This window comes from Pleurodeles waltl, chromosome 8, assembly GCF_031143425.1.
Source record: "Pleurodeles waltl isolate 20211129_DDA chromosome 8, aPleWal1.hap1.20221129, whole genome shotgun sequence".
NCBI classification, from domain to species: domain Eukaryota; kingdom Metazoa; phylum Chordata; class Amphibia; order Caudata; family Salamandridae; genus Pleurodeles; species Pleurodeles waltl.
The window spans coordinates 188,317,089-188,340,897 of NC_090447.1; positions in this window are offsets into that span (position 1 = coordinate 188,317,089).

A 23,809-nucleotide genomic window follows, 5' to 3' on the forward strand; every position below is an offset into this window, starting at 1 on the left:
TATGCAGAGATGCACATGCAATTAACTAACAATGTTTTCAATGCTACCGACCACACAGGCTCGCTTCAACCATGCGTACTTGCATCATGAGACCTATCTGAAATATATGAACATTTGCTTTCTGAAACCCAGTTGCAATGTGATATACTGTGCCTGACTGGGAACATGGTAATGATATTCAGTGCTGTTAGTTCTGGACTTCAGTACTAGCAAACAGGACCATCCCTAAGGACAAGGCCTCTGGCACTAGCTAGGGATTATAGTCCACATTGAATAAACAGATGTGAGAGGAAGGAGCAATGCCAGGTTATTGAGGGTGAATGGTCCCATATATACATTTCTGAGTCACCTCTCTCCACAAATGTACTTGTTATTCATGTAACACACTTTGAGAATAATGGATCTCATGCACTCACATATAAGTTATAAGGATGAATAAATAAAAAGCAGTGCCCCTGCATAATGGGTCCTCGAGAGGTCACACTTTGATGTCATGGGACCACCAATTTAAATTGTCTTTGCACATTGAAGGTCACCACTGACTGGTAGCTCCCTGCGACTGAGCCAGGAGGAAGATAGGAAGCTGAGGGTGGCACAAGGAGTGTAGTTGTAGCTTGAAGTTGCCGGGGAAGCAGGCATGGTTTGTGTGAGGTAACATTGACATAAAAGTAAAGAGCCTGAATTAGTCCACCTTGCATAGCCACTAAGGCGGTCATTCTGACCGCGGCAGGCGGCGGTCGCCGCCCGCCATGCGGTCACCGCCAAATGGCCGCTCCGCGGTCAGGAGACCGCGGATGCCATTCTGCCTTTCCCGCTGGGCCAGCGGGCGACCGCCAAAAGGGCGCCCGCCGGCCCAGCGGGAAAGGCCCTGCTACAAGGAAGCCGGCTCCGAATGGAGCCGGCGGAGTTGCAGGGGTGCGACGGGTGCAGTTGCACCCGTCGCGATTTTCACTGTCTGCAAAGCAGACAGTGAAAATCTTCATGGGGCCCTGTTAGGGGGCCCACAACACCCGTTCCCGCCATCCTATTCCTGGCGGTAAGAACCGCCAGAAACAGGGTGGCGGGAAGGGGGTCGGAATCCCCATGGCGGCGCTGCAAGCAGCGCCGCCATGGAGGATTCCCTGGGCCAGGGGAAAACCGGCGGGAAACCGCCGGTTCCCCTTTTCTGACCGCCGCTTTATCGCCGCGGTCAGAATGGCCCTGGAAGCACCGCCAGCCTGTTGGCGGTGCTTCCGTGGTCCCCGGCCCTGGCGGTCCTAAGTGTCCTGCCGCTATGGGTACACAAATTAAAGCACACAGTTGGCTTTCTAGCAAGTTGTGATGTATCATAACTTTTCACTGAAAGCACAACTAATTCTACAATCCACAGACAGAAACCAATAACACTGATTGCAGAACAACTTTTGTTGACGTGTAGTTTGGCTGAGTGCAGAATATCACCCATGTCAGGTGTGTGTAGCTCATGAAGTCCTGTTTTATACATTGCACCCTGCTAGCTGTATCTGTAAATCTCCCTCAATAAATTCTGGACTACAAAGTACAAATCACAATAGCTTTGAGAATTCACACCCGAGCCAGCCGCATAACTGCTCTGGTCATCATGCATGACTTACTTCTCAGAGCATTATGCTACCAAGGTAGGTGTTTAGTGGTCCATCATTCGGAGTGTATTACCAGCATAGGATAATTTCACGATCCCCAACTGGCTCTCACGGGCTTCAGTGGGACCACCGTACATGTAAAGCATTCCCATCCATCCTAATATAATTCACCTTGATTAACTTCAGAGTGATTACTCTCCACAGACACGAGTTTACCCTCCTATAAGATTCCTCACTGTGAGACATATTTTAGGGTTCTTGTCATGTCAAAGGAGGTGGAGCCTGTTGAATTAAGTCTGTGATGGAGTGACATAGAGTGTGATCCTAACTGGGTGAATGGAATGATGAGACTGGTTGAGTTTGAGTCAAACATCTGTAAGTGGTTTAGGGAATGTATGTATCATTTCTCCGATGAGTACACCACAATACCTCAGTAGGTAAATTCATGTTGATAAGATGAGGGGTAGTTTTAAAAGCAGGACTCTGCCAGACTGACTCGTCAACTCTGCTGTTCACTGGTGTCTGCAGGCAGTAGTGGATATCTAAAGGACAAAAATATATCTTTGGCAACTTGGCATGAAAGCTTTGCACTCACCTGTAAGAATGAATGGATATACCTTAGCATTATCTCCCTTTAACCAACTCTCCGTATTCTGGTGTAAAGCTTGTAATTCTTAAAATTTATTAAACAGATATTGACTACCTAAAATGTATGTTCACTAAACACTAACTACTTCAAATATTGTGAAAGGAAGTGTGCTGTAATTTCCTGACATCTAAAAGCTGAAATACTGTCATACATTTACTGAAAGGGGGAGATTAAGAGTTAACTGGGAAAACGTTCAGGTGGATTCAGAAGTTTTTTCTATCATTTATGTCTGCTCATAGAGGAACCAATAGATGCTTAGCGGTATCAGCAATCCAAATGTCTAGGTACTGACACCAATGCAGAAGGGGGTTGGGTAATCTTATCAATAGTATTATGTCAGGCCCGAATTATGATAGTATCATATTAGGGAACAGATACAATGATCTGAAAGCACGCATCTCCTTAAATGTGAGGTCTCCCTGGCCCTACCTGTAAGGAAATTAACATAGAAGTGAACTGTAATTGAACTCTTTCTAACAACGTAGACTGGGAAAAAATCAAGGGCTTCGTGTCACTTCTTCAAAAAAGGAGGCTTTGGTACATCCAAAATGCAGCAGCTAGGTCCATTTACTTCTAAAATCTTCAATGTTAAAATATTGGCTATTGAACTTCAATCACGAGGAGTCCATTATTAGATTTCTTTGTTTCTGCCACAGGGGCTTAACAGCATCTTTATACCTCTTTCATAGTGTATGCGTTGTCCTTCACAAATCGACAATAAAAGAAGGTAAATGAGGCAGGAACTATAACAATGCCAGTAAAAGGTCTGCTTAATCAAACAAAGAGCAGAAAGGAAGGTGCAGGGGTGGTAACAGGAACAACCTAGCAAGTTATATCTCTTACTGAGTTGCTGAGACACTGCCATTCAGTTCCAGTGTCTCTATTAGACCTACTTTGATTACTGGTTGTATTTTTCAAGTGCGCTGGCTCTGTGTGGGGTGTGCCATACTAGTGTGACCTGGAGTATAAAAGCAGACCTTGCTTGGCAACAGCTTCCGCTTCATGTGGGCTGTTTGGATATCAGGGAGCCCCTTGATATGTTAAGTGTCACCTTCTACAAAGACAACAGTCCTTAAAATACCTGATGATGTGTACTAAATTCCACTTACCAGCACTAACTCACATACAAATGCCTCACCAAAAACAACTACACCAATATCCCCTCTCACTATTCCACAAAAACAATACCGACCACAAACATCAGCACATTAAAGAAACACAAACTTACATTACACTTATCGTCATACCCACTCCCACCCTCAGGACTACACAAAGAATATAAATTCCATCCTATCTCCATCCCTACTTTCTCACTCTTCACAAACACCTACCACAAGCACCCTAACCCAGCAACTTTCATTCACTCGCCTCTCCTCCATTGCACAATTTAGAGCCTTACATCATGATCCACATGCTCCTCCACCACCCCTAACCCATACACCATCCACACTAAACAAACGCAAACAAAATAAAAAACATGCCACTCATAGCAAACTTGCATCCCCTTGTCTATTACATAATAAAACTACCCTACAAAAAACAGTACACTCCTCATGGCTCCCTCAGCCACCAAGTCCACCACCCACACACACAGACCCAACAAAATGCCTCCTTAACCTGCTGGAAGAGGAACACTATATTGAATAGCAAGACTATTGTGAGCCTCAAACAGTTATCACAACTAGCAACACTCCTGCTTCAAGCTCACACTATACTACTTACCCTTCTCCTAAACAAAACAACACTACCACTAACTCAACTTTTCTAAACTGCCAGCTCATAAATGCTCGATCACTCTCAAAAAACAAGCACCACATCTACGACCTGCTCACAGACACACAACCTGACTTACTATTCATAACTGAATCCTGGTTGGGAGATGACATGGCCCCAGGGTTGCACGAAGCCATTCCTCTGGGCTATCAAACCATCACTTAAAACCGTATAGGCAAGAGAGGAGGTGGACTAGCTATTATATTCAAACAGGCATTGAACCTCAGTAAAACAGACAACATCTCCATACAAGGTTGTGAAGCCCTCCTTACCAGATGCCACCCTACTTCAACTTCCTCCTGTAACTTCCTCCTCCTTTACAGACCTCCACCTAACAACTACCCATTCCCAGATGCTTTTCTAGACACAGTCTCAAACCTTATTACACTATACTCCAACCTATGCATTCTTGGGGATCTAAACATTTGGTTTGACAAACCCAATATGCCCCATCCATAAGCTATCACCACTGGCCTAGTCACATTGAAACTACATCAGATTGTACACAATCCCACACACATCGCTGGTCACATCCTAGATGTAATTTTTGCTAAACCTGAACTAGTTACTATTCATAGCATCACGCCAATCACTTGGTCAGACCACCATATGATAACTTTCCAACATACAACTCCACAAATCAACACACCCCACAACTACTTACATACATACACCCATCGACCATGGAGCAAACTCAATTTGGATCACTTAGAAACACAACTAACAGCAAACACAGATCTGGATACAATTAATTCTGTTCCAAAATTTTATGAGTGGCTACAGGAAGCTTTTGATATCCTAATACCACTCAGAAAAACTAAACACAACAAAAGAAAACCAACACTTCGGAGAAACACAGAACTTAAAAAGATAAAGCAACACATCAGAAAGCTGCAGCGGACCTGGCTCAAAACAAACAACAGTCAAGACAAACTGCAGCTACACAAACTTAACAGGATATACAAATCATCAATCAAAAAAGCTAAAAAAAGGTACTACTCAGACAGAATTCAAAATGCTCAATCTACAACCAAGGAATTTTATAAAATTCTCAATGAATTTGGAAAACCTACATGCATAGAAGGAAGTCATCCCACTACTCAAGATTTCACAAACAAATTTGCAACTCACTACACAACCAAGGCAGACACATTGGACTCCTATTTAAAACAGAAGAAAACCATCAGCACCAACCCCTTTCCTAAAATACCCTCTAAGAATAAACCAACCCAACCTCTACAGTCCTTCAGACAAATATCCCAGGATGAATTTATGGATTTGGTCAAAGCAAGCAGACATTCTGGTTGCCCTTCTGACCCTTGCCCACCACAAATCTTCAAGAACATTCTTTTATCTACTTCTGCTGCCACACCTGTAAGAAGAATCATCAACAACTCTTTAACTTCAGGAACTTTTCCTGTAGACCTGAAAAAGGCATACATACGACCTTTATTAAAGAAAAAAAACCTAGATCCGCAAGACCCCAACAACTACAGACCAATCACAAATGGACCTTTCCTGGGAAAATTGATAGAAAGAGCAGCATTCACCCAGATGTCACAATTCATTGAAGACAATTCTATACTTTCAGACTTCCAAACTGGATTCCGCCCAGGAAGAAGCACTGAATCGGCACTCATAGCAATCTGGGATGATCTTAAAAACACAGTCGACCGAAATGGAGTTGTTGCACTACTTCTCTTGGACCTCTCAGCTGCCTTTGATACGGTTGACCATGACACCCTAACTCAATGACTCCACGAAGCCGGCATACAAGGGATTGCTCTCGACTGGATTACTTCCTATCTTCAAAAAAGATCTAATATCATCCACTCACCCCCCTTCTCGTCCGAACCCTACCTCACAAAAGCAGGGGTCCCCCAAGGGTCAATCATCTCGCCTTTGCTTTTCAAAATATACATGATATCTTTACCAGAACTGATCAATGATTTCCATCTCACATGCTACAACTATGCAGATGACACACAATTACTACTTAAATTAGAATGCCCCAAAAACATTGAAAACTCACAAATCTTCAGTTGCCTCAAAGCCGTTGATCTGTGGATGACCTGGAGCCATCTCAAACTAAATACCTCCAAAACAGAAATACTCATATGTGGTGACTCGAAAAAGTATGACCCTCTGTGTGTCTGGCCTGACGATCTCGGACCACCTCCTCAATTATCCAAGGAAGTTAAAAACCTAGGAATCACCATGGATTCCAAGTTAACTATGAATGCCCAAGGGGACAAATTAGCAGGAACAAGCTTCATCACCTTGAAGACTTTACGACGCATCTTCCCCCACCTTGGATTTCCACACGAGGTGCAAGCTACTATCTCGCTTGTACTATCCAAACTGGATTATGGCAATGGCCTCTACCATGGATCATCTCTACCTGTTATGAAAAAACTACAACTTATCCAGAATTCCGCAGCCAGGCTACTATTACATGTAAAGCCGCAAGCCCACATCTCCCCTGCCTTGAGAACACTACACTGGTTACCCGTTGCCAGAAGATGCACTTTCAATGTCACTATCACCCACAAAGCTATACATGGGACAGGACCGCTTTTTATCAGAAACAAAATTACCAAAGACATCCAACAAAGAAACCTCCGCTCAGGATTGGCACCCCGCCTTTTAGACACCACCGTACAAGAAAAAGACTATAGGTGGTACATCCTTCTCCGTTCAAGCAGCCAAACTATGGAATTCATTACTCCCAACTATAAGAGCCACAGATAACTTTCTTGTCTTCAGAAAACTACTCAAGAGTTGGCTCTTTCCTTCATAACCACCATATTCAAACAACTATGAACTGCATATGCCTATGTTGATAAATATTTTTTTCCGATTATGTGTATATTTCTAGTTATTTATAGTTTCTTTAGAAAATATGTATCGCTACTATGTCATAACAATAAAATACACACAGACTCTTTAAACCTGTTTGAGTAAGTATATTTTTTACCCATGGTTCTAATTATGTATTTTATGTGCATATGTTTGTGTATTCATGTGTGTGTATATATATATATATATATATATATATATATATATATGTATGTATATATGTGTATATGTTGTTTCTGTGCTTGGCATGTTCGTGGGTCATTGCATGGGTCCTGGGTGGGTTGTTATACTAGATATCTATGAATTCCTGCTCTCATCTTATCACACTTATCTACCCATCATCATATGTCATGTCTCTATCAAACTATCCTCCATTCCCACTCTGACTCATCCCAAATCCTTTCTACTACTTTCATCTCCTAAATAACTCTGCCTAAGCTCTTCCCTCCGCTTCCACATCTAACTCACTAAACCTCACTCTACTAACGTGACCTCCCACACAACCCTACTAAATTCTCCTGCATTTATCTCACCCTGCTACAATGCTCTCCCTAACCCTTCCACATACTCTTCCCTCCTCCACCCCCCTTTACTCATCCCAAGCCTTTGGGTTGAGTAAATTAAGGATATACTCCCAATTAACACTTCTGGATTTCTTTCCTCCTCCACCCCTCCATTACTCCAGTCAATCTAACTAACAAACTCTCATATCCGCGACTCAAATTAACTCATAATAATACTAAAACTGTACTCATTATTTCCCGATACTAATCCATCACTAATTCTTGTTGGGTTCCAGAGTAGCGTGCTTCTCACCGAAAAGCGCTTCGACGCCTCGTCAGGGGTAGTAAGCACTATATAAATACGATTACAATACAATACAATACTGTACAAACATCTCTCTAGCATTAACCTTGATGGAGTGTAATTCTGCGCCATGTAAAATAAGAATATAGCCCACAAAAGGGAAACACATGATAACTTACTTGGTTCTTAGTTCATTAATGTCATAGCCATCGGGGTGAGGAGCAGTAGCATGAAAGTTTCTAAGTTAATGTTTAAAAACTATCAATTTTAATAAATGCCTCTTAAAGCAGTGACATAATCTGGTGTACTAAGGTGAAATGCTTGTTAATGAAATATAATTTCTTTTAACTTTTAAGATTCTTTATCATATTTTACATAATATTTGTTGCACAATTTTCATTCCAAATGTTCACATTGCTGAGATCGTGCTTGGGCTCTTAAAGCCAAGATAGGCCATTAGAGCAAAGAAAGACTCTTGGCTTGGCTCTCACTGTTAATTTGTTGGCTTGCTCAACTCTACTGCAATACTGTGTATAACAGTTACTTGAGTTCCCCCTCTCTCAGTATCTCGCTTTGAGGGTCAGCATCTCATTTTCTGAGATTCTTGACAGTTTCCCTAGGTCTCAGATAAATAGCTATTCCTACTTCTGGTTTTAATAAGGCACAATTGTGCATTAGCCACCCAAGAAGTTGTTTTAAAGTCATTTGCACATTTATTTAGCATAAAATGAAACAAGCAACACTCAAATAATTAATTCTCCCTGTTCCAGCACTCTGACAGAAGTAAGCTTATGTTCTTTGCTAACCACCATCATCTGCCTTTCACCCGTCTGGCTGAATGCAGGGATTAGTGTGACTGTCCTGTCTTCAGAAGCCATGAAGCAGCATGGGTTTAACTTCTTTGACCTCTGCGGCCGATGGACAGCCAGGGCTGAATGGCGCATTCTACATTTACAAAAGTGGGCATGTGCACTGCTCAATCATTTAGTGTGTCCACAATGAGGCCTTCACAGTGCCCATTCAGGTGCTTCTGTAGGTGCGTCTGTAGATTCCGCTACTCAGAGTCTGACTCCTGCAGCTGACAGAATCACATAGAGCTAACAGAAAGGTCCCAGACCCTAGCAGGGAGTGGTGCTGTAGCAATTTGCACACTGAGGGTGTTGCCATCAATTTTACATCATTGAACTCATGGAGATTCTGAAAAATCCAAGCATCACACAAAGAACAAGTGTTGCAAATAAGCCGCTCCCATTAAATATGAGAGTGATAAGAGTGAAATTGTAGCTGGCGTTGCCTTCAGGAGCACTCTGAGTCACATATATTACTAAATCATGGTGTGGTAGCACATTGCCATTTACAGACAACACATGTACCATTGAACTGACCACTAACTTAGCACAGACAGCCTGTTTTACTGATAAAACTATATAACGGCAAATGATAATGTGCTGAAATTGGGTTTCAGTGAATATTTGTAATCTGGCATCACCAAGGTAATGTGTCTTGATTTGTTTCAACTCTATTAAAATCTTTGTTTTCATCACACTTTATAATTAGAAAAAAGTTCTTGATTTGCACTTTCCTAAGTGTTTATTTTGAAATATTTGTACAGTGACATCTTACAGCCTTTTGTTTCACACCGTCGACTGTCACATAATTCATTTACAAAAACGTCACACTTTGCTGTAAGAGGCAGAAAAGTAAACACCAGTCTCTATGTTAGAAGAATAACCAGCAATTTATCAGAAGACTAGACTGACATTTGAACTCTGGTTGAACGCACAGCAAATCTGACAAGCTCAAAACAAAATTTAAGGTCAGCTTTAATTCTCATTCACTTTTTTAACTCCAGCATGCAGTTGGTCCTATTCCTACCTCTGGGCCCCAGTGCGTGGCACCAGCTGCGCCACTGGAAGCTACGCCCCTGTATCCTTTCCAGTCACTCAGGAACTGCTGACCCTGACATCTGACACCATGATTCACTGGCCCTCAAGTTCTCTGTATTATTTCACCTATAGCTCAATGGGTCTAGCTAGGATGTGGGAAACACATGGATTCAAAGACTCGCTTCAGAACAGACACATGGCACAGAGAATTAACTTGAAGTGTGGAGGTTAGCACAACTGAACTGCAGTAGGTCGGCTGAGTCATCTTATTTGTATCCTCCTGTGCAATGGATTGCCTCCGGATGGAAGTAGACGCATTTCTTTGATGGTGGTTGGTGAACAGTTTTCATATTCTTCGGACTTTTGCAAGAAAGATATCATTTTCATGCATTGACCTTTTATAGAGTGTAATAAATTCACTTGAATAGGATAAATGACAATCATACAGGAATCATGATTGGAGGGTATGCATAAAACCTAAAGAAGGGAGAGGCACCAGGAATATATACCCAGTGTAGGGCACTGAATTTACATAGAAGTGTTTTATCAATCACCGCTCATACATAATAATGCCCTGTCTACATCTACAGGCCACACATATTCTTGCTCTTGTGTAGGCATATGGAACTATGGATTGCCCCACAGCCATCTTTGAACATGGAACGAACAGCAAGGCTCAAAAGACTGCATGCCCAAATCCATATTGATTTCCAGAGTGAGGTATCTAAAAATCTAAGTCAGCTTGCAACTATGTGTATGTACTTGATGTTACGTGATAGAAATGTTATTGCTACTTTGACATCACAGTGATCATCTATATGTGACAATCGTTGCATTTTGTTATTTGAAACACTAATAGATTAACTGTAAAGTGGTGCAATGAAAGCCTATGATAATGTGCATTCACCGTAGAGTAGTAATTTTAAGGGATGTGGTATAGCCCTAAAACTTCATGTATAACCAATTAATTCAATTTCATGTGATTCCTTATTATGATAGTTACTACTTTACCCTAAACCAAAAATGTTTTTTTTTTAAAGACAAGTTTTAAATGTTACATGCAAAGGTGAAAATTGTAGTTCTGCACCATAGTTAATGGAAAGTATTAACAGTTATTTTGTTTTAAATTTATGTAGAATGTACACAGAGTTAAAAAATGATGAATTCTTAATTTGAATGTTATATGTGCATTGCCTGATGTCAATGAATGTGCCACTTTAATTCACTTTAGTTAGCCTAAGGGAGGCATGTAAAGCCCTGTTTCATAAAACGTGCAGAAAAATGTTTAGTCATTCTTTCTAACGAGTCATTCTTTTCAGATTTCGCTCCCCTTGCTGGTGCGCCTTGCCATATGCTACGTCTATGCCACTAGTTTATTAATAAATGTTGCTTTCTCTCACCATGAAATGCTAGCTTGGAAATAGATGTCCTATTGTTTTACCCATAGTGAGCCTGAGAGACTAACCTTGAATCTGGTACATTGTGGAAATGTGGAAATGGACTGTATACATTTGTTGCAACCCGTATGGATGAGCTAAGATGGATGCCTTTCCCATGTCTGTAATGGGAATCTTCCTCTATGTTGCATTTCCATTTCATGCGAAGAACTTTGATTGGACAGTTGCATCTTCTGAATGATGTCATGCAGCTGATAGACGAATCATCAGTCACTTTGGACTTTAATATGCCGTTCCCCAGCTGGACTTTTCTCGGTCTACTCAATTTAACTCTTCCTTTCCGGATCCCCTTGGACTCTGAGAGGTACAGACCTCTCTACCCTTATCCCTTCTTTGTAATGCTATGCTGAGACATAGATATTTTGCTCCTAACCGGACAAGAAGACTCTTGACCTAGCTTTTGAACTGCTGACGCCTTCCTCTTTTACCTATTTTTTGCCAACTTTGGTTAGTCACCTTTTGCTCCAGGTCTAATTTTTCCAAATTTGTTTGTCTTTTTTCTTTTACTTTTTGTCCCCATGTGTTTTAGCCCCCGTGCATGTTAACTTGTAACTTGCATTAGCTCGCAGAATTTAAATAATTTTAATTTGCCTTAATGCTTAGAAAACGAAACAGTGCTTGTTTTCTACCCATTAAATTATCTTGTTGATGTTTTGTATTGCTGTGATTGAGTATTAGTCCTTTTGATTCTAGATTGCTCAAATCTTTTTCATCGCCTTGGTCAACCCATGGTGATTCTGTAACTTTTTAACCTTGTTTTGAGAATCATTTACATAAATATGAATCTGTAATAAAACCCTTAACTTTGTTTCAGACTGGAGATTTTTTTTTATGGCCAAACAGGTCATACCGTTATTTAAATTTGATTGTTTGAGATTTGATGTCTAATTCTCTTTCTCTTATACTGCGGTAAAATATGTATTGATTTTGTCTAAAGGATAACAAAAAAATGCTTTATCAATGTACTGCATCAGAGTTTGAGGACCAAAATTCCCAATTACAATCTTGAAAAATCTGGAGGATTTTCCCTTGAGAAGTATAAGGCTGCAAGGGCATGAGGTGGTGTATGACATTCAGTGATGTGGCAAAATCAAACAATTTGTATTTTCTCAACTTTCTTAGAAGTCTTTGTCAGCCAATTTTGCATTTACGTTTAGTGGCACAAACAGTCTCCAGTGAATGTACATGCTTGAGTGGCAGATATCACCATAGTTTAATGGAGTCCTGGGAAAGGATTTTCTCCTCATGGGAACTTGTTTTTCCATGTGAAAAAATAGTGAGATAAGAAAAAATGTGTGCATGCCAATCTGCAGTACTAAGGGGCATATTTATACTCCGTTTGCGCCAAATTTGCGTCGTTTTTTTCGATGCAAATTCGGCGCAAAACTAACGCCATATTTATACTTTGGCGTTAGACGCGTCTAGCGCCAAAGTATGAGTAAAGAGCGTCATTTTTTTGCGTGAACGCCTTCCTTGCGTTAATGAGATGCAAGGTAGGCGTTCCCGTCCCAAAAAATGACTGCGCCGCAAATGCGTCGTATTTATACTCCCGGGCAAAAATCACGCCCGGGAGTGGGCGGGGCAAAAAACCCCGCATTTGCGCCTCTTTTTAACGCCTGGGTCAGGGCAGGCGTTAAGGGACCTGTGGGCTCAAAATGAGCCCACAGCTGCCCTCCCATGCCCCCAGGGACCCCCCCTGCCACCCTTGCCCACCCCAGGAGGACACCCAAGGATGGAGGGACCCACCCCAGGGACATTCAGGTAAGTTCAGGTAAGTATAAAAAAAAAAATGTTATATATTTTTTTTGGCATAGGGGGGCCTGATTTGTGCCCCCCTACATGCCACAATGCCCAATGACCCCTGGGCATGGCCATTGGGCAAGGGGGCATGACTCCTGTCTTTACTAAGACAGGAGTCATGTAAATGGCGTCTGGGCGTCGTTAAAAATGGCGCAAATCGGGTGGAGGCGATTTTTTTGCGTCAACCTGACTTGCACCATTTTTAAGACGCCCTAACGCCATTTTTCCCTACGCCGGCGCTGCCTGGTGTACGTGTTTTTTTTCCACGCACACCAGGCAGCGCCGGTCTGCTTGCGCCGGCTAACGCCATTCAATAAATACGGCGCCCGCATGGCGCTTCAGAATGGCGTTAGCCGGCGCAAATTTTTTTTACGCTAAACTGCGTTAGTGCAGTTTAGCGTCAAAAAGTATAAATACGGGCCTAAGTATAGAGGAACTGGAGCTCACCAGGAAATTTACAATGTATGTATAAAAATGAGTTAAATTTGTGCAAATGGTAGGTGGCAACGAGTTCCACAAAATGGATCTGTCCTAAATTGAAGACACTTTTGAATATGACTTGATTAGAACTTCGTAGTCTTTGATTTCACATCTGTGCTTTCGTCTCAACAGCCTGCGTACTGTTTTTTCTTGATAATTCTTTCTCAGCTTGAAAGACTGTGTGTGGAGGGAGGAAGAAGGGTTTGGAGAAGGGTTTGTTTAAAGTTTGATTTGGGAAGTTGGAGAAGACAGTTGCGAATGGAACGAGAGATGAAACAGGGTGACATGTTAAAGTACTTCAGAAAATACTCCCTTTGACTCATTCTGCAGCCCATGGGACACACTAAATCACTGTACTCTGTACTTCAGCAGTGCAAGTGGTGTATGATCCTACTATGACTCAGCCATTCACTTGGCTGACACAGTGCATTTCAGACTCCACCTGGCTGCTTCTTATCATTGCTATATTCTCATAGGACAAAGTAGTTGTTTAGCCAGCGTTGAAAAATGACAAAACAAATTACGCATTTATAACTAGCACTGGGTCCTTGCACATTTTCACTGCTGTGGTATTCTGTTAGTTCACTTTCAACCTTAGTATCCAGGGTACAAACAAATATGCAGAGGTAGTTTTGGACATCATGTGTGTGCCTCTGTAATTTAGAATGGGCCAGTAATTGGAGCTACTGGCCCCAAAGGGATCACAAGAGCCAAGAGGCCTGAGAGTTTTCGTTTTTTATAGAAATATTGCATTTGAGTAACAAAACATTTGCATTGTATATTAATATCATCACAACAAGTTGATCTATATCCCCCTCTCGGACTCAATCCTAGAACCACGGAGTCTGTCTTAAAATATCCAATATAAATAGACAGGGATTTATTGGGTTCCAAGATCATAGTAGTTCCACCATTTTTTCCATACATGTTCGTATTCTCGATAACCCCCTGTGCCATGTAGATCAGTTCTTTGAGTTTAACAAACCAGTCCATGCCTCTGGTCCGTACCTCCATCGAAGGGGGCATGGAGGCTTTCCAGCAACGTGCGATATCTTGCTTTGCAATTAGCATACCCAGGCCTATCAATTTCCTGCCTCCATGGGGCCCAATCACATCATCAAGAATACCCAGTAATACAACCATTGGGCTCACTTGTGTGCCTGTGATATCAGATAGGGTATTAATAACCAGAGTCCAGTAGGCCTGTATCACCGGGCATTTCCAAAAAATATGGAAGAAATCCCCCATGGGGTCCTCACACCTATGACACATGGGTGCCCTCCACATCCAGTGAGCTGACATATGGGCCTGATGCAAATACTTGAATTGCACAAAGCAGAGTCTGGCAGTAATTGCTACCATTTGGTGAGCCATACAGGCATCTATCCAGTCTGCCTCATCCGATTCCCCCACCAAGGTTTCCTATTTGGCTTTCAGGGCATCCAAGGACATAGGTAAGTGTATAACCAAGGACCTGTAGATTTGCGAAACCCCTCCTTTACATACGTGGCCCATAACAATCGTATTTTCTAGGGGGCTGTACTCTGGAATGCCCTACAGCATTTCTTGGTGAGGTTGTGGGGCGTGTCGAAGTTGCCAATAACGGTAAAACTGTGATGTCATTTGGAATTTTGCTTGAATTTCTTGGAAGGATTTCATATGGCCCCCACCTCAGATGTCGCCTATTCTTGAAATGCCTATGGGATCACAGCCCCGGAACCCCTCCAGTAAGGATTCTTGGGATAACCAGGTCCCCTCCCAAAGTGGGGGTTTCCTCGTCAGTTTCTCATTCCACTTCGTCCATTGGATGGCTGCATTCATGCTTTAAATGGGTTACTTCTGGAAGCTTGGGAGGGATGGGACCCCCGTAGAGGATGTGTATGATATTACCTAGTCCTAGAAGGGCCAATTTGCCCCTGTAGGCAGGGTTGTCCATTCCCCTGTGCAGCCACTGATTAATGGGAAGAAGTTGTGTCACCCAGTAGTATAGGCATATATCGGCCATGGCAGGGCCACCATCGTACATCGTCTAGGTACATTTCCCCAAGGCCACTCTAGAAGTGCCACCCTCCCACATGAATTTACGTTCCATGGCTCTGAGCGAATCATACCAGGATTTTGGAAATGTGTAAAGGGTAATTTTGGAGGCTATAGAGCAGCCTTGGGAGAGCTATCATTTTGAATAGTGCAGTCCTACCCATGGTATTGAATGGAAGTGAGTTCCAGCATGTAAAGTCCTCATGCGTTCATTGTGTCACAGGACTGAGATTAAGACTCCAGGTCAGGTTAGGTTTGCAGGATATGTGCATTCCAAAGTATTGGAAATTGACTCTCTGTATCAGGATTCAACATTTCCAGGCTACATCCTGCTAATCACCATTCGGGGGACAAGCAATGACTTGCCCGAGTTGACTTGCAAACCCAATACCTACCCAAAGATCCCCAGGATTTGGAGAAGTCTAAGACCCATCTAAGGTGAGTGTGACATAAATAGAAGGATCTAATCTACGTATAGTGCTATGTGGTCTTCTGTGCCCAAACCCCAATCAAAGCCCCACACTTGAGCATCACACCAGATCCACACCGCCAGCGGCTCAATGGCCTGGGTAAATAAATGTGGAGAGAAAGGGTATCCCTGTCTGGTGCCTGTCCTCACGGGAAGGCGTCTGATAACACTCCTTTAATTTGGATTCTGGTGCACATTCCGACATAGAGAACTTTAATCAAGGCATGAATCCGAGGTCCCAAGCGCAGTATAGTGAGCACCTCTGTGAGGTAGGACCCGTCGACTGTGTTGAAGGCCTTTTCAAAGTCTATAAGGAGGAGGGCTACGGGGCTGCCCAGTGCCTTGATATGAGAGTCAGCAACATGCATCCCCTGAATACAGTGTCTGGGGCTTCAGCGAGGAGTGAAGCCACACGGTCGGGGTGGACAAGAGAGTGAATGAGAGTCAGAAGCTTATTCACCAAACGTTTAGCATAGATTTTACCTTCACTACTGATAAGGGAAATGAAACACATTTGGTTGTGTGCGGTCAGGCTTGGGTAGGACTACCATAGTGGCCTGATCGATGTCAGCAGGGAAGGGGCCCTTGTCAGGGGCATTGGTATATAATTTAAGCAGGGTTGAGATAATGTCTGGGCGAAGTCTACGATAACATTCTCCTGGATAACCATTGGGTCCTGGTGTTTTGCCTGGATTGAAAACTCCTAAAGTTTCCCCTATTTTCCTCTGCCATAATGTCCTGATCCAAGGTTTTACTCTCCGTGGAGGACAGGCGAGATAAATGGAGTTCCTCAAACAGGGGGCAGGCCGTACCTTTGGACCATATACCTTTTCATAATAGCAGGCAAATACAGCGGCCATCTCGCCGGACCCATCGATCCATTCCCCCACGACACCCAAAATGCGAGGTATTACTCTAGCGTCAGAGTGGTGGTTAGCCAGCCAGTGTAGTAACTAGGTGGATTTATCCACTCCTTCTTAAACCCGACGTGTAGAGGCCATCCAACATTTTTGGTCCTCATCTAGACTTGGTTGGCGTAAAGTGGTTCTGTCAAGGTCTAGTTGGTGATTTTCCAGCTCGCTTAATGTGTTTTGTGTCTCTGCGCTCTGTAAGGTCTGTTGAGGCTTTGAGGTCAGCAATTTGGGGGTGTTTGTCACGGTCAGCCCCTCAAATATAGGAGCGGGCCCGCCTCTCATAAATGCCTTCCATGCACCCCCAGAAGATTCCTGCTGTGGCCACTGAAGCTTAATTTAGCCTTACGTAGGTCTGAAACACCTGGAGTAGATGTTCTACAAATGTATGGTCCTGCAAGAACCAGACATTAAGTAACCTCATAAGGTGGGTGCCTTTGAGAGCCATACTGGTGCATGGTCTGATTGCTCTCGGGGAGCCAGAGCCCTGAGGGTTTTCATCTGTACTTGCACAAAATGTCTGCATGGAATACTGGATGAAACATGTTGAAGTCAGTGCTGAAACACCGATTTGGGCATGGTTGTCCCCAAAAACTCATACCAAGATGCATTTCTGCTCCCCATAGTCACGTGCTAAAACATAGAGGTGTTGATATATGGAAAAAGATGATGTGAATACATCTCAGCAGAGCCACTGGAATTATGTGATTCTGCATCCACCCAAAAATACATTTTAGCTCAAATGGACCAAAAGTTACTAAAAACATGTGCCTACAAAAAAATCTGTCCATCTTGAGTCCATGAATCAAGATGGGCAAAGAAAGCCTAATTCCAAGCCTGAAATGAGGGCGCTGAATACTCCATCTGACAACACTTCCAGATTCTGAATAAATGGTAACACCAAATCTCCTACTGACAGCGCTTACTCCTTCTAACGACCTCTCAGTGATATCATGTTATTCCACACGCAATACCATGCTGTGAAATAACATCCCTTCATCTGTTTCCCCTATCACCCCTGAAAGCTTTGCAGAGCTTCAGTTCCAAGGCCATTCCTTCCGTCTGCCACCCTCCCTAACCCACTCCTCCCATGTTCATTTTCACATCAGACCCCACGCTCATTTTTGGATGATGGTTAAGGATGTGGTTTGGCAGCAGGGAACATCACATGCTCTCTGTATCTCTGAAAGGAATTCTGTAGTGGCTAGGGCAGGACTGGATTTTCTGGCTGGTAGCATTTAGTCTGGTATTTCGGCACTCAGGAGTGATGCAAAAAACTTGAAATCTGCTGGGAAAGTCACAAAAAGAGAATATATGAGGCTTATAAATGATATATATGTATATTTGATGTCACTTAAGAATTTGGTCATTACAAATAGTCTCTCAACAAGTTACATTTTAAAAACACAAATATATGTGACAAGGAGAGAAGAAGAGGTCAAACACAGCTCAATGCAGCATGGTAACAAGAAAAAAGACAACATGAGGATGAAATAGTTTTACTAATTGGTTATCATTCCCCCTTATGCTAATGTTTACTTTAAAAAACTGCTCTCCCAGCTAAAGGCATCAACATAAGACAGAAAACCGAAAACAGATAGGGTTTAAAATAAACTCATATACCATTCTATCCAAGTGTGCCTTTATGAGCCAAGCCTTGTCAGCCTTCTGTCATCATCAAATCCTAGGAGCTTTCCTCAGAGGTGTGTGTAAACAGAAAAGTTCTTCTTTATAACACACTTGCATTTCTTCTCCTCTGTCCTCAACCAGCATGCGCAGTTGATGCACCATTCTTTTAGTGGATAGGCCAATAGAAAGCAGCTCACTACCTTAACTCAGATGATGTTAACCAATCATTGTGAAGGGGCCTTTCAGAACATTGAAGGTTTCTTGGTATGGCTGAGGGCTGAGGAATGAGAATGATGACTGAAGGATTATGGATAAGAAGTAGGGGTGATGGCTGAGAAGCAGTAGAGATGGGTGAAAAATAGGATCAGATGTAGGGATGAGAGTTAGAAATGATATTAATATTACAAATCCAGTTTCACCAACAATAATGAAAATGTTGTGCCTCAGAGGGGTTGGATTTACGATTTCTACTTCAGTCTATGTAATAGTTGGGAAAGTGTTGGGTTTCAGTTGGGTGGGTCGATTTACTATTCCCACTCCAGTCTAAGCAACAGTAGAGAAAGTGTTGGACTTGGGAAGGATTTCATATGCACTCTAGGCAACAGTAAGGAAATTATAGGACTTCAAAGAGTTTAAATTTACTATTCCCACTTCAGTTTAGATAACAGCAGGAAAAGCGAAGAAAATTGAAAAGAGAAGAAGGACTTTAAAAGGGTTTATCACAAGGAATGCAAAGTATATCACGTTAATGTCAGAATCATTCTTCATGTTTCAGACAATAGTGGCTACTTTTATTGCATTACTTTAATATTTAGCCACACATTCATTTTAAACTACAGTGTCTACATTTATTGTGTTAATTCATTATTTTCTCAGATCCAAATTTATTTTGTCATTACTTTATGGAGCCTCCAATTTTTGCAGAATCCAAGTGAAACATGCCTTGGGAAGACTGGCATTAACCTTCTAAGACTTATTTAGAAGCAACTGATGATGCTGTTTTATGTGAAAATTGAAACTGGCTATGTTAAGACACAATACAGGTATGGGAGGTAGGAAGATAATTTAAAGTATGCCTATCCCTGATAGATCAGAGGGAGACAACATGGAGTTAGAGGTGGATGATGTTTATGAGGGAGAACTTTGTGCACTACAAGAGAACTACTACAAGAAGTTAAATATAGTGGTGGAAAGACATAGGTGGTCATTACAACCCTGGCGGACGGTGTTAAAGGTGCGGTAATACTGCAAACAGGCCGGCGGACAAAAAAAGGGAATTATGACCGTGGTGGAAACCGCCAACATAGACAGCCACTTTAACACACCGCCCGCCTCGGCGGTACAGACAAGCAGTGTGGCGGTCACCGCCAACAGACAGGCGGAAGACAATGTACCGCCCACAGTATCACAACCCGCCAATCCGCCACCTTTTCCGGGGCGGATTCACTGTGGATAAAAACACGGCGGAAACAGCTTTTGCAATGGGAAAACGCTCACCTCAACATACTCCACGAGGAAGGAGGACACCATGGAGCCGGAATTACAAATACTCCCTGCCCTTGTCTTCCTGCTCATCTACGAACACCAGCAACGGCGGCGCCGAAGACAACGGTGAGCACTGCACTTATGACATAGGGGAGGGGGAGGCAAAAGTCAGGGACACACACACGCAACACCCCCACCCCCACCCTCGCACATTACAACACACACACCAATGCATTTCCAAACATCACAGTAACAACCCACAACACCCCCGGAAGAATGCAAAGACAAAAGGAAATCAGCTCAAACATTGTACAGCTCCAAATATATACAGATATATATACACATTCAAAATTATATACATTTCGAAAAGTAGTGCAGGTATGCACATATCAATGTCCGTGCACCACTGGTCCAAAAATGCATGGGCGAGGCCCACACTAGATACCTGTCCACAAACGGAGAGAACACTGCAGGGGCATCAGATAGAAATACAACAGGCACCTCAGGGGGAAGGGAAGGGGGCTCCATGCCCATTGATGTATCCTGGGAGTGCAAAGCAACAGTCTCTCAAGTCTCTACAGTGGGTGGTTTGCCCACTTTACCATCCTGGGGAGTGCAAAGCCACAGTCTCTCAAGTGGATAACAGTCTCCACTGGTTCTGGAGGGGGACTGGTGCCCAGAGTGCTTCATCCTGTTAAGGACAGACGGAGTGGATGCATGTCTCCACTGGTTCTGGAGGGGGAATGGTGCCCAGACTGCATCAGGCTCCCTGTGACGGTTCCTGTTCCGTCACTGTCCCAGCTGCACATGGGATAACGATGTTTGATGTGGCGGTGTTTTCCTTGTGCAGCGGTGCTTTGCCATGGTGGTCTCTGACCTGTTCAGCGGTGCATTGCCCTGTTCAGCGGTGCTTTGCCATGACGGTCTCTGACCTGTTAAGCGGTGCTTTGCCCTGTTCAGCGGTGCTTTGCCATGGCGGTCTCTGACCTGTTCAGCGGTGCTTTGCCCTGTTCAGCGGTGCTTTGCCATGGCGGTCTCTGACCTGTGCATTGGTGTGCGGCATGACAGTCCCTCATTGTCCAGTGGGGCTGTGGCTGCCAGGGCCCTCCTGGGCACTGACTCTGGCGGTGGTCTCCTGACCAGTGACGATACTGCTGCCCTCCTGGGCACTGACTCTGGCGGTGGTCTCCTGACCAGTGACGATACTGCTGCCCTCCTGGACACTGACTCTGGCGGTGGCCTCCTGACCAGTGACGATACTGCTGCCCTACTGGGCACTGACTCTGACGGTTGTCTCCTGACCAGTGACGATACTGCTGCCCTCCTGGGCACTGACTCTGGCGGTGGCCTCCTGACCAGTGACGATACTGCTGCCCTCCTGGGCACTGACTCTGGCGGTGGTCTCCTGACCAGTGACGACGGTGCTGGAGGTGGCATCCCGGCCGCTGGGGAGGATGGCGCCCTTCTCTGCTGTGCTGCTCTTACCAGACTGTGCAGACTTCTTCTGGCCCCTCACCACCTTTGGAGGAGTCACAGCTGACTCTGCAATCCCCCTGGGACCCTTGTGAGCAGTTTTGCCTCCAGGAGTCTTCACCCTGTCCCGTCGGCCACTTTCCAACTTGAGGTGCTTTACAGGGGGTGGACTGGCAGTGCTTTGGTCCGGGTCACACTGGCTGCCCTGGTGGCCAGTGCACTCCACACACCTTGAACACGCACCACAGGTCCTGGAGTTTTTTTGGCTGAGGTGCTAATACGGGACTTATGAATTGGATGGGTGGGGGCGGGGGCAAAGAGGTCAGCGTTGCTGAGGAAGAGTTGCTGACGAAGACTGGGGTGGGTAGCTGGAGGGGGTCTGGGAGTGGAGGAAGAGGAGGTGGTTGTAGGAGGTGTAACTTTAGGTGTTTTGGGTGCAGGTGCAGGTACTGGAGGCTGTCGTGAGGTGGATAGATGTTGGGTGTGTGGGTGCCCACGTTTGTGTACTTTGGGAGGGGGCATCACAGACACACTGGGAGAGGACACGGGACGTGGAAATGGTAGTGGGGGTGGTGAGTGCAGGTGAGCGGGGTGTGGTGCTGGGTGTTCTGGTGCGAGTCCTAGTGCCTATAGATGTAGTGCATGCAGGTGAGAGTGTAGACAACACTGGGAGGGAGGAGGGAGACGACGAGGAGGGGGACATAGTGGAGGCAGTGGATGTTGCAGTGTCTGTATGTGGGTAATGCTTGCGTGAGTGCCTGTGGGTTGTGTGGTGCCTATGTTTGCCTGAGCTACTTGTGTGTGTTGAGGTGTATGCATGCTTGTTTGATGGTGTGCTTGGGATAGGCTGGGGTATAGGGGATTGGGTCTGGGTGGAGGAAGTTGGAGGGGGGAGGCTAGACACAGGGACAATGGCTGCCATCAGTGCTGAGGCCAGAGATTGCAGGGTTCGATGATGGGCAGCCTGACCAGAATGAATGCCCTCCAGGAATGCATTAGTGTGTTGCAACTCCCTTTCTACACCCTGGATGGCATTCACAATGGTAGACTGCCCAACAGTGAGTACCCTGAAGAGGTCAATGGCCTCCTCACTGAGGGCAGCAGGGGTGGCAGGGGCTGAGGTGCCTGGGGCGAAGGTGATGCCCACCCTCCTGGGTGAGCGGGCACGGGGCGAACGCTGAGGGGCTGCTGGGAGGGCGGTGCTGGTAGGGGAGGTGGCGGCTGTACCTTTAGAAGTGGGGGGCACAGATGGTGCCGCCACCACAAGGGAGCTCCCATCGGCGGACGAGTCCGTGTCGCTGGTTGGTGATCCGGTGACTGACGTGAAGCTCCCCTCGTCCTCCGTCCCACTGGTGTATTCGGAGTCCGTGGTGTGGCCCTCCATGGCCATGTGGGATGCAGCTCCCTGGTGCTCCGGTGCCACTGCCCCTCCGCCTGATGATGCTGATGCATGAAAGAACAGGGAGAGCAGAAAAAGGGGAGGGGGGACGACAGAAGAAAGACAGGTTGAGTGCATGGCTTACCGCTACCGTTGGCGGACAATACAGACACAGCAGCCCCCTGTACTACGCCGTGCTCTTGGCCACTACAGATGCAATTCCTGGGATCTGGCCTACATGGCTATGGTGGACATCTGCACACATGGATGCCACAGGGGCATGTATACCTGTACTTGGCCCTCTACTGAGGTGGGGTGGAGTGGCACATGGCCTTCATTACGGAAGGGCCTAGCCTACGTAAGTCGCCCTGGCCTAGGGAAACCCACATCCCTCCTCCCCCAACCAGACCCTTCTACTGCATGCAACGTCCCCAGAATGAGAGTGTACTCACGCCCTTGTGTCTTCTGTGATGCCCTCAAGCGCCCATCCAACTCCGGGTAGGCCACCGCCAGGATCCTGAACATCAGGGGGGTCATGGTGCGACGGGCACCCCTCCCACGTTGGGAGGCCATCCCCAGCTGAGCCTTCACCGTCTTCTTGCTCCAGCGGCGAATGTCCTCCCATCTTTTCCGGCAGTGGGTGCCCCGTCTCTGGTGGACCCCCAGGGTCCGGACGTCCTTGGCGATGGCATGCCAAATGTCCTTCTTCTGGTGGGCGCTGACCTACATGACATGCACAGGGGAATAAGAAAAGTCATTACCAACTGCACCGTTGATGTGAGTGGCCCCATCCCTACCCTTGCCATGTGGCACATGCATTCACAGTCCTTCATGTTCCCTGAACTCTGCCCCCTTCCTTCTTACAACCAGCCCTCTCCACCCAGGCATAGCCCATACAACGTGCTCCCTTGGTACTTACCTGTTGGTCTGGAGGACCGTAGAGTAGCGTGTACTGGGGGAGGACCCCGTCCACGAGCTTCTCCAACTCCTGAGCAGTGAAGGCAGGGGCCCTTTCCCCAGACGCAGCAGCCAATGTCTCTTCCAGACCGAGGTCACAGCAGCACTTGCAGTGTAGGTCCTCTCCTGTCGCAGATCAGGTATCGAGTGATTGAACA